Genomic DNA, 12,469 nt, shown 5'->3' with positions numbered 1-12,469 from the left:
TCTGAACTCTTCATATATATATATATATAATATGTAGAAACAACATAACATCAGTAGCCTATTTGTTTAATGACATCTTTTTTTTTGAAAGAAGGTCAGTATCACCGATATACTGCTACTGATGGAAACATTTATTAGGCTTTAAAAATATATAACAACTTTTAATTTAAGAGAACTTAAAACAATCTTCACATAAACAGTCAGACCAGTTCAGATTTTTACTTGCCCTGTCAAAATGCACAAAAAGTTATTGATTTCATTGATTTTGACCACTTCTTTATAGCATGACAAATTATTATTAAAAAAATGATTTAAAATTGTCTTAATAGTAACATTTTATTTGATATTTTACAAAGTGCACTTTTAAAAAACTGTTAAGAAACAGTCATGCAAGTGTACTCTCTTCAAAGGTGACCTATTATGCCCATTTTCACATGATGTAATATAAATCTCTGGTGTCCTCAGAATGTGTCATTGAAGTTTCAGCTCAAAATACCTGTCATATTTTTTTTTATTATAGCTTGTCACATTTGCCCCTATTTAAATGAGCTGCTTTTCCCCACCCCCTCTTTCAGAAGAAAGCGGATCCATTACATATGCTTCGGATACTACGTGAACAATATAACAGCCGAATTTCTCTCAGGCAAAATGTCAAAAAGAGCCAGAAAATATATGCTGCATGGAGATATAGCAGGTATCGTTTTGTTTAAATACGGTTATAATATAACGTTGTTGTGCCTATAATAATGCCTATATTTTATTCTACTCTTTATTGTAATAAATAACAATGTTTAAAAATGAGAAACAGTCAGAGACGATGGCAGCTTTAGTCACATTAGCAGTACATCATTCTAGAAATCACTCCGCCCAAGTAGCAGTGCTTCGACTTCTGAGAATATAGTTCCTGGTATGTATACGGTTAGAAGATGGCTGTGTCTCATGTGACCTTGTTATTTGTACATGCTGTGACTATACAAATCACAACATGTAAATAGGAAAATGTTGGCGTTATTTTGTCACTTATTGGGAGCAGTATGCTAGCTGGAGCCCTTTACCTTCAGCTAAGCTAGGCTAGCGGTGGGTAGCAGACATAGTTACGGCACGCACGGAGATGAAAAGGGTATGTATGTAGGTATGTATGGACTAGGGTATGTATGGACTTATCTAACTCTTGGGGATATAAGCTAAAATCCCAAGAAGTCGTTGTGTTCCTTTAATAGATACTAATACTATTTATATAATCAGTATGCAAATGTTGAATATTAATGAGCTAACAACATATCAAAGAGAGATGACACAGGAAATGAACTGAATTGAACAAGGTTGTTTTTATAATAATAGCCTACTTTTTTTAATGGTATTAGAGTAAAAAATATATAATGAATAAGCATTATGTAATATAGTGCATATATACTCTTATTTTGACATGACTCGCATTCTCAGTTTGATTAATAACATATTAGATTATTTTTTTAATTTAATATTTGTATTATTTAATATTAAAGATTCATATTCAGAATTTTTGATTAAGGAATTATGAATGCTCTCCAAAAGTTCCAATCTCTGGGTATTGTGGTTGTTTGGCTGGTGGGTATGAATCCGAACTGTAGTTTGGATTTTATTATTGACAGTTAAGTCTTTATTATAGCCTACTGTACATTCAAAACAATAAATGTCATATTAAACATATCTTTCCTTGCGTTCATGCTAACCAATTAAATAGATAAACCAACAAACTTACGAAAATTCAATCTTCTATAGCCTTAGTTTATGTAATGATCTGTTTGAAAGAAGATATCTCTTAATATTTTCTTAGTTCCTTATATTATGAGGTTGAAGATATCTGCAAATTAATAGATACTAGTAGCTATTCTGTTTTGATATCATCTATTAATTTATGACTAGTAATTGTTCCAATTTTGACTAGTATCTTTTTAAATATTACTTGTAAGTATTCATTAGATACTAGTACTTATTTAATAGATACTAGTAGTTATTCGTTAGGTACTAGTACTTATTTATTAGACACTAGTATCCTTTGTAATTGTTACTAGTAACTATTCTTATTTTACTAGTCACAACTGCTTTTTAACTCGTTTTATGTAGGGTTCAATTAAAATTCTTACTAGTAAAATAAAAAATCTTACTACATTTGGAATAAATACTAGTGTAGCGTTTACGACTCTGGGTAAATTTGAATTAGCTCAAGAACCTAGGGAATTTTGGAAATATTAATAACTATGACTCATGGTCATAATTCATAAGTCGCATGTACATTTATTTTATCAATTATCGAGATTATCTTGTTCTGTGACTGGTCTGACCGACATTTAATTCGTCCAGCGAAATAAATGTAAAATCATTACAGTCAAGAAGAGATATTCACAAACTTCAAGAGTTTCATGTCCTGGCCACGGACATCAACTTCCTGAGTTTATTAATTAAAACTACTCAAGTAGTCTATATTTCGAGCTTGTAGCTTAAGATCTTTTGTTTCATTGACTTTAGAATGGTGGATTTTCAAACACAGAGGCAGTGAAAAGTATCTATGAATTTTAATAAATGCAAAACTATGATTATATGAGCTACAAATAGAAACGTACGTAAACATGCAAACAATGAACAAACAACATATAACCAAACAATAACATAAGTGATCAGAATGAACTGAAAGAAAGAAAAAAGGGGGAAAAGAGAAGAGGAAGAAGGGTAACTTAATTCGCAGACCTAAGAGAGAGAGAGACCAGGAAATCAACTTTTAGGTTGATAGATAGTACTTGCGAGCTGTTGTACTCTTTCAGTGCGATGCTGGAAAAGGGGACGCGCGCGTGCGCGTGTCCGGCTGGTTTGCGTCTGGCTTCGTCTTCTGGGTCGTTTCGCAAGACGATGTAAAGGCTTACTTGAATTTAAGTTACCGAGAAAATTAGATCATTTCCCTTTTTGAGGGGAAAGGCACGGATGAGCTTAGTTGCAAAGGCAAGGCAGCTACTCGAACATGTGTTGGTCCGAGGAGAAGACTAAGGCCTTCTTCAGATGATCCTTGGAGAAGCGCTGCCGGGGAGGAGAGGAGGAGGTCAGCGGGATCGAAGAGAGAAGAGAGAAGAGAGAAGAGTGGGGGTCTCTTCCTTTTAACAGACAATCTGTTTACGCCTTGTTTTGTGACAGAGCGAATCAAACTTCTAATCTGTAGCGGGAAGACGTCTTCTTTGTGTGAAGAAAAACACGCCCCCTCTTACCATATGTCTTATGAGGGAAAGGTTTCATACTTCCTCTTAAGATTGTACATACAGAATAATACGTTTTACTGTAATCTAATACATATATATATTTCCGTGAGATCACTACGATTAGAATGATACCAGACATGGTGTACGGACATGGGAATACAGATATGCATTTCTAATGTAGGATTCTGAGCATTTTAAGAGTCAATGGATTTCTATGATAGAACATAGAAAATCTCAATCTGCCATGGAAATTATACACACATAAAAATACATATGAAAAACATGGTTCTTGGATCGCCTGTGTGAAAGTGTATGGAATGTGGGCTTGCAGGAAAAGGATGAGCTGCAGCTTTGGAACCATAAAGGTTTATGACCAGGTTGAGGTCGTATTACAAGACACTATTGAGTGATTTTCTTTCAATGAACCTTCAGAAGTAAAGATTTTACTCTAGCAAGTCGCACCTCTATTATAAATTTGTAATGAATGGTAAAATGACATTTTACTATGTGGAAGTCCATATATGGAAATGTGCTTCAGTTGCATCTCGTGGTGGGTTTCTGGTTGAAAGTCCACGAGTGTGTGTGTGTGTGTGTGTCTTCTGGAATGTCCTGAGGCTGTAAAATCACAGGAAGTCAATACTGAACTAGGGGGGTTTTACAAAGGGGGTCTTAAAAACAGGGTCCTCTTTATGGCTCAAATGTCCCTCTGGGGAAATTATTAACCAGACGATGTGTTTTGACGTCACATGATTCCTTAATTTGAAAAGCAGATGCCATTGTTGCTACATAATCCCCCCTGTTGTTAGACGAAATCCGGGATGGACTTCGTCGAACAACAAGTAGGCACAATGGATGGCAGGTGGCTCATGACGATCAAATAGCAGGTGGTTGCTAGGCTGATGATTCAGCTCAAGTGAGGTTGAGGTGGTCGATGTCGTGGGACCCCCCCCCTTTCAGGGTTCGTAGGAAACCGCCAGACACGGCTTTGTGAGCTGGGCTGTGGATGCTCACGTCTCGTTGAGTCTGGTGCAGAATGAAAGCCAAGACGAGTGTCGGGGCGTGGTCGGTGACCGTGGAGATGCCCATCACAGTGTTAGACTTCCTGAGTGTGAGTCTTGCCTTGGTGATCAGGAGTCGGGGGTGTTCTCTCTTAATGCGATGCCGGATGCCGGACCTGGTGATGTCCGATTGTGGCTGCTTTCTCGCGGACCACCACAGCATCCTGTTGGAGGAAAAAGAGAGAGAGAGAGAGAGAAAGGGAGGAAAAATTTCAGCGATGGATGTTCTTGGTTGACTAGGGCATCTTGTTGCTTCGCTGAGGTTGGTATGCCACGTGCTTCGATGTGCCATGAGTGGCGTTGGAGCATCATTGTTGGCATAGGAAAGGTCTGTTCATCAGAGGCCCGCATGACCTTCTTTGTACACAGCGGAGGTAGTGTAAGCGGCTCTGAGGCGTGCAGTGTAGTTGGTAAAGTTTGTTTGTGCTGTGTAGTCACTGCAATCGTGATGGTGGTAGGTATGTGGCGCAGACATTGGTCTGGTTGCACAGCTGCAGGTCAGAGATGACCTTGAAGCAGCAGGTGTCAGTGTTCGTTTTCTGTGTCGGTGTCAGACGTGGCTGCACTGTCTTCATCTGTTGTGTAAGAAGACTCGGGCTCATCAGGGTTCTGGAGAGAGTGGCTATAGGTTTGACGGTCAGGGCTTGGAGTTCTGGACGGCGGGTGATGCTGGTTCCAGAATCTTTCTGAGCGCTCGGTCCGACGCTTTGGATGAGCACCGTCACAGTCGTGCTGCCACCTGCTGTCTGGCTCTGAGCAGTGCTCAGAGACGGAGTAAATTGTGTGTGTTTCGACAGTCTTTTCATCCATAGCCCTTTGCTTGGTGTAAGCCTTGTGGGCTAAGTCTCTGAGTTTTCGAGTAGACATGGTTCGTGGGCAGACGAGCACACCGAGATGTTTACTCACGCTGCTATGTAGATTTCGCAGGAATAACGTTCTAAAGTTCACATCTTCTTCCATACCTGGGGTGTCGGTTGCTCCGAAAAACGTTTGTCGGAGTCGGCCATAATAGGAGTTTGGGTGTTCAAGTCGGGCCTGTTTCACGTCGAGGGCCGTGATAAACCCTTGGTCAGATTCTGGGTCAGATAATTCATGGATCAAAGCTTGTCGCAGTTGCTTGTAATCTGCTTTGACAGGGTTTGGTTGGCGATCCAGGAACTTACGCACATCTCTATTTGCAGTTATTCGTAGCAGATACAGTGCGTCCCAAGCGGTCACGTTGGCGACAGTTTGCAAGTGAAAATCAATGTCTTGTAAGTAAGCAAAAGTGTCATGGTTTCCTTCAGGAGCTGGGTTGAACGTAGGAATGTTGCGGGCTAGCTTGTCAAGGTTTTTGGGAGGAGAGCTGTTGCTGGGGGCCCAATCCGTCTGGAGAGGATTCTGACCCTTTACAGCTCCGCCCCCTTCAGCTTTTGGTGTTTGGCTGACCGGGAGAAACTCTGTGATGTGTGTTTCTCCGTTCCAGACCCTCTGCAATCTGTAAGCATGTTTTAGTTCTGCATGAACAGTGTCAAGTTCATCTTGGAGCTCGTGTCTCTGCTGAGTGAGCTGATGGATTTTAGTCTCTGCTCTCTCAAGGAGAGCTTCAGCCCGTTGGAGCCTTTCGTTGAGTTCCTTCCGGGTGAGTTCCTCCGACTGTTCTCTTTGGTCTGTGTGCCGATGAAGATCGTCTAGGGCATGTTGAAGTCTTTCAACTTCCTGTTGTAGCGTTGTGTCCGTCTCGTCCTCTTCCTCGGTCAGGGAGAGGAGCTGGTCTGGACGGCTCTGTGTGTGTGCTCGGTCCTCCAGGGCCTCTGTGGCCTGGAGCTGTAGTGCGGCTGTCTTTTGTTGCAGGTCGGCGTTGCTCCTTTCGCTGTCCCGGGCTCTGGCGACGAGTTTGAGTGCGAGGTTTCCGAAGATTTTGGACTGCTGCTCGTGGCTGTATGTCTGGGCTGGATCATGGGACTCGAACTGGCTCAGGTCTGTGTCCCGTTGCTCTTGGCTCGAGCGATGTGGGTCCTGGGGCAGCACGGTCTTTGTTATGTCCCTCAGCCATGCCTCAAGGTCGTCCCAGCGGACTGCAGGACAGGGTGAGCTCGACATCTCGGCTTACTGTTGGCGAGAGAAGCACAGCACACACAAAAAGAGACAAAATGCAAGTTTGTTTTAGGGTCAAATGAGCTATACTCATACGGCCTAGGCCGTTTATGAGAATTTCGGGCTAACTGATGCCGACAGTTAGCGGAGCCAATTTCGTGGGTATGGCTAAACCCACAATAGAGATTTTGACAGGCGGTAGCCTGGGAGTCGTCTAAAGACGCCCGCTTGGATTGTTTACTCTATTATTCAGCTTTCCTGGGGTCTCTCTTAGGTTCTGTATGTAATGAAATGAGAGAAACAAATCACAACAGAATAGAGAAAGACAAAGTTAGAGGTAGGGAAGAAAAGGGGAAACACAACACAAGGAAGTGAATTGATCTGCAATGAAACGTCACACACACTAACACAGGGAGTGTTATAAAATAAAAATAAAAACAAAATAAAAAGAGGCCTAAGCCTATAAACACTGACTGAGTTCTGCCAATAGATACACAATAAGGGATTAAGATGTTAGACTTAATGTAAATTAAGGCTTTCTGGTGTCATCAAATTGAGTAAATATGTATGCAGGAGTCCGAGGCAAAGGCTTTACTAAAATAGTGATACAACAAAAGGGAAATTATGATAACTGATGGTGATTTATCAGAATAACCTACCCCACCCCCCTTTTGGAGAAAAGAGGGAAGAGAGAAAAAAAAAAAAATTATTAATGAAATAAAATGTGAATAACAACACAGGCTTGAGACGCAGGCAGAGGGATAGGCCCCGGCAGTGGGTTTGTGCCACTAGGGTGAGGGCCGTATGTCTTCTCAGTGGTCTTCCCTGGCTGATTAGACAATTTTGAATTAAAATTCAAACTAGTTTGAATTGAAATTCAACTAAGCATGCAAAGGGAGGTTCAAAATAATAAAAATAAGGAAGGAAAGAAAATTAGAATGATGACAGTGATGTATCAATACTAAAATTAATTAAACTGAAATTCAGGATGACTTCCCATAATCCTTACAATAACACTGAAGTTATTAGTATTGAAAAAAAAAAAAAAATCAAACGAAAAGGGTAGCAATGAGACACTTCAATTGCACACTGGGGGTTAACCAGATATTGATAAGTCGACCCAAGATGGCCACACGGTGGCGTGCTACTTCCTAGGTGGATCTATCAATGAACTGAGTGAATCAAATCTAAGTTTTTAATTTGAAAAGTTTTCTTTTTTTTTTTCTCGAACTTAACTTAAAGTGTGATAGTCAAAAACAGAAAAAGGAATTGTCTAACTCCAAATACTATCAGCATAAGCTAAGCTTTGAATGCAGTTAAGTATTTGAGAGAGAAAATGAATGCAGAGAGGAAAAGAACTTGAAAGCAGGTGTTATCTTAGAACGCCACCAGGGGGCGTAATTGCGCTCGCGCAGGCTGACGTCAGTGGGAGGCGACGCTCACGTAGGATGACGTCGGTGGGGCGCGCGTGATTTGAGCACTGCCGCACCTCTAGAGGCTGCCCTCTAGTGTCGGTGACGTGATTCAGCAATTTAGACAGCAGATTTGTCTGTGGAAGTCACGATTATTTCGCGCTCTGTTGCATGCGGAAAATGCGAGTTTCATCACATGTGACTAATAGGAATTACACATTTATATTACACATTTACATTACACATTGAGACGGTTTTAGCATAAGAACAGGGACTATCATATTTTCTTAATTCATAAAACTGGTCTTCAATTACACATTATCTCTGAAACGGTCTACAATAAAACAGGTATTAAAACTTCTTGTTTTAATCACTAGAAACTTAAGCTGTGAGCACAACAGGCATCAAAACAGCTGTGAGCACATCTGCTCATTTCCCATAAGCATTAAATCAAAATAGCACTTTTATGATTTTTGCGTAGGTTTACGAAATTGGATCGCGAGGCCAATTTCTGACCAGGAGTTTACCGTTAACGTATTATCATAAGGCCTATTACGACTGAAACTGAGGCATTGCCCAGGTCAGATTTACGCCTTCGTCCTAAAGAGATCCTTCGTCTTCATTTAGTCGGTTTAAATCATATTACATGTACTAACTGTAAAGAGTTTTGCTTCGTCTTTACAGAGACACAATGTAATGTCATGAACTGCAGTTTTAGCTCTTAACAGTGATTAAAAATGCTTAGACATTTTTGAAACTGTTAATTTGAAGAGCTGAGCTGGCTTTGTGCCTAACGTCAGCTGAGTGAGTTCGCCTTAGCGACTTACCTCACAATTCAAAACGCGCGTGTAACGTTACAATTATTAATATCAATAATACACATTCACTGAAACTGAATTTGTTCCCACCAAATAAAGTTTGAAACTGCCCGCATTCTCCACCAAAAATGTAGCGTTTACGACTCTGGGTAAATTTGAATTAGCTCAAGAACCTAGGGAATTTTGGAAATATTAATAACTATGACTCATGGTCATAATTCATAAGTCGCATGTACATTTATTTTATCAATTATCGAGATTATCTTGTTCTGTGACTGGTCTGACCGACATTTAATTCGTCCAGCGAAATAAATGTAAAATCATTACAGTCAAGAAGAGATATTCACAAACTTCAAGAGTTTCATGTCCTGGCCACGGACATCAACTTCCTGAGTTTATTAATTAAAACTACTCAAGTAGTCTATATTTCGAGCTTGTAGCTTAAGATCTTTTGTTTCATTGACTTTAGAATGGTGGATTTTCAAACACAGAGGCAGTGAAAAGTATCTATGAATTTTAATAAATGCAAAACTATGATTATATGAGCTACAAATAGAAACGTACGTAAACATGCAAACAATGAACAAACAACATATAACCAAACAATAACATAAGTGATCAGAATGAACTGAAAGAAAGAAAAAAGGGGGAAAAGAGAAGAGGAAGAAGGGTAACTTAATTCGCAGACCTAAGAGAGAGAGAGACCAGGAAATCAACTTTTAGGTTGATAGATAGTACTTGCGAGCTGTTGTACTCTTTCAGTGCGATGCTGGAAAAGGGGACGCGCGCGTGCGCGTGTCCGGCTGGTTTGCGTCTGGCTTCGTCTTCTGGGTCGTTTCGCAAGACGATGTAAAGGCTTACTTGAATTTAAGTTACCGAGAAAATTAGATCATTTCCCTTTTTGAGGGGAAAGGCACGGATGAGCTTAGTTGCAAAGGCAAGGCAGCTACTCGAACATGTGTTGGTCCGAGGAGAAGACTAAGGCCTTCTTCAGATGATCCTTGGAGAAGCGCTGCCGGGGAGGAGAGGAGGAGGTCAGCGGGATCGAAGAGAGAAGAGAGAAGAGAGAAGAGTGGGGGTCTCTTCCTTTTAACAGACAATCTGTTTACGCCTTGTTTTGTGACAGAGCGAATCAAACTTCTAATCTGTAGCGGGAAGACGTCTTCTTTGTGTGAAGAAAAACACGCCCCCTCTTACCATATGTCTTATGAGGGAAAGGTTTCATACTTCCTCTTAAGATTGTACATACAGAATAATACGTTTTACTGTAATCTAATACATATATATATTTCCGTGAGATCACTACGATTAGAATGATACCAGACATGGTGTACGGACATGGGAATACAGATATGCATTTCTAATGTAGGATTCTGAGCATTTTAAGAGTCAATGGATTTCTATGATAGAACATAGAAAATCTCAATCTGCCATGGAAATTATACACACATAAAAATACATATGAAAAACATGGTTCTTGGATCGCCTGTGTGGAAGTGTATGGAATGTGGGCTTGCAGGAAAAGGATGAGCTGCAGCTTTGGAACCATAAAGGTTTATGACCAGGTTGAGGTCGTATTACAAGACACTATTGAGTGATTTTCTTTCAATGAACCTTCAGAAGTAAAGATTTTACTCTAGCAAGTCGCACCTCTATTATAAATTTGTAATGAATGGTAAAATGACATTTTACTATGTGGAAGTCCATATATGGAAATGTGCTTCAGTTGCATCTCGTGGTGGGTTTCTGGTTGAAAGTCCACGAGTGTGTGTGTGTGTGTGTGTGTGTGTGTGTGTCTTCTGGAATGTCCTGAGGCTGTAAAATCACAGGAAGTCAATACTGAACTAGGGGGGTTTTACAAAGGGGGTCTTAAAAACAGGGTCCTCTTTATGGCTCAAATGTCCCTCTGGGGAAATTATTAACCAGACGATGTGTTTTGACGTCACATGATTCCTTAATTTGAAAAGCAGATGCCATTGTTGCTACACTAGTATCTAATAAATAGGTACTAGAAACTATTGAATAAGTACTAGTAGCTAATTAATAAGTAGTGGTATCTAAATAATAGGTACTAGTATCTAATCAATAATAGTATCTATTGAATAAGTACTAGTAACTATTTAATAGGTACTGGTATCTAATGACTTAGTAGTAGTATTTATTGAATAAGTACTAGTATCTAGTAATAGGTACTAGTATCTAAAAAATAAGTACTAGTACCTAATGAATAACTACTAACTAGTATCTAATATATACGTACTAATCAAAATTGGAATACATACTAGTCATAACTGAATAGTTGATATTTGAATGACAGATCCCCATAGAAGTCAATGGCAAAAATGTAAAATGTGTTACTAGAAACAAAAGAATAGTTACTAGTCACTATTGAAATAAGTACTAGTATCTAATGAATAAGTAGTATATTTTTAATAGGTACTAGTATCTGATGAATAAGTACTGGTGTCTATTAAATAGGTACTAGTATCTAATGAATGAGTACCAGTATCTAAAAAAAATTAGAACTAGTATCTAATGAATAACGACTGGTGTCTATTAAAAAGGTACTAGTACCTAAAGAATAGGCTCTAGTATCTAAAAAATAAGTTCTAGTAGCATGAAAATAGATACTAGTTGTAAGTATTAAATGTTAAAACAGCTTGCCATAATGAAGTGCCTTACTTGTTCTCAATATGAAGTTAAAGCACGAAGCTTTTGTATTGACCCATCCTTCAGAAATAACTTTTGCACAAATCCCTCTTTGGTGTTTTGCGTAAAATGATTTGCGCAAATATATAACATTTTACTGACGTTCTTCGGCACATTTCTGTCAACCACAGTGTCCTCAGTGGCTCGGATGTTCATTGGTACATCCAGCAACAGAACATTTATAATGTTTTTAGGTGCAGACATTGTAATCCTATGTGTTCTGAAAGATTGATAATGATATGGGGATTATATAAAAAAAAGTATTGGGTGGATTTTTACCATTATAGGCTGGCTGTTTACACACTGTGGACACATATCTGTGATCAAACATTATAAAAGTGAATTTTGCATAAAAGGTCCCCTTTTGGAATTTTGATGAATTAATTTTATATTATCTGCATGTACATTTAAAAAATATATATTAATATTTGAAGTACACTACAAGTGTCATGGTCATGTTAAGTTTCATTGTCTTGTTTAGTTTGTAGTCATTAGTTAAATTGTCATTGTCTCTGTTTGCCTGTGCTCTAGTTCTTCATAAGTTGTCATGGTTTGACAACACCTGTTCCTTGTCTCATTATTCGTCTAGCCCTGTGTATTTTAGCCTTCCGTTCCTTCTGTTTAGTTCCCTTTCGAAAGGGAACTCTACACTACGTCAGAATGACGCTATGGGGAACGCCACAGGCGTGACAGGTGTCTGAAATCAAATATCATCTCACAGCAATCATGCTGACCGGCGACAGCCCGTGAATCATTAGCGTGAATGATTAACGTGCAACCTGCAAGTATAAAAGGGGCGCTTTGCAAACATGACAACATCTTTTTCGTCTTCAGGGACTGTTTTTGTCTGTAATTAAAAAACGTCTACTCCAGCAAGGAAATGAAACGCACGTCCAAGGCAAGTCCTAAGAAATTTGTCAAATGTGTTGACCCGTGCCCAAGATATTTGTCGCCGGGTGACACTCACGAGATGTGCGTGTACTGTCTGGGTGAAGAGCACGCACGGGATGCTCTCGAGGGAGCATCCTGTGCAAACTGTGAGTGTTTTCCTATGAGAACGCTCCGCTCTCGTCTGGCTCTCTTCTCGAGGGGAGAGAGTTCAGCATCTGGTCCTCGCGGATCGGGTCCCGCTCGTGCCGAGGCAGAGCGGCGACGCGCTTCATGGGGCT

The sequence above is a fragment of the Scardinius erythrophthalmus genome (assembly GCF_964197995.2).
Source record: "Scardinius erythrophthalmus genome assembly, chromosome: 2".
Lineage (NCBI taxonomy): Eukaryota > Metazoa > Chordata > Actinopteri > Cypriniformes > Leuciscidae > Scardinius > Scardinius erythrophthalmus.
This window is presented reverse-complemented; position numbering follows the sequence as displayed.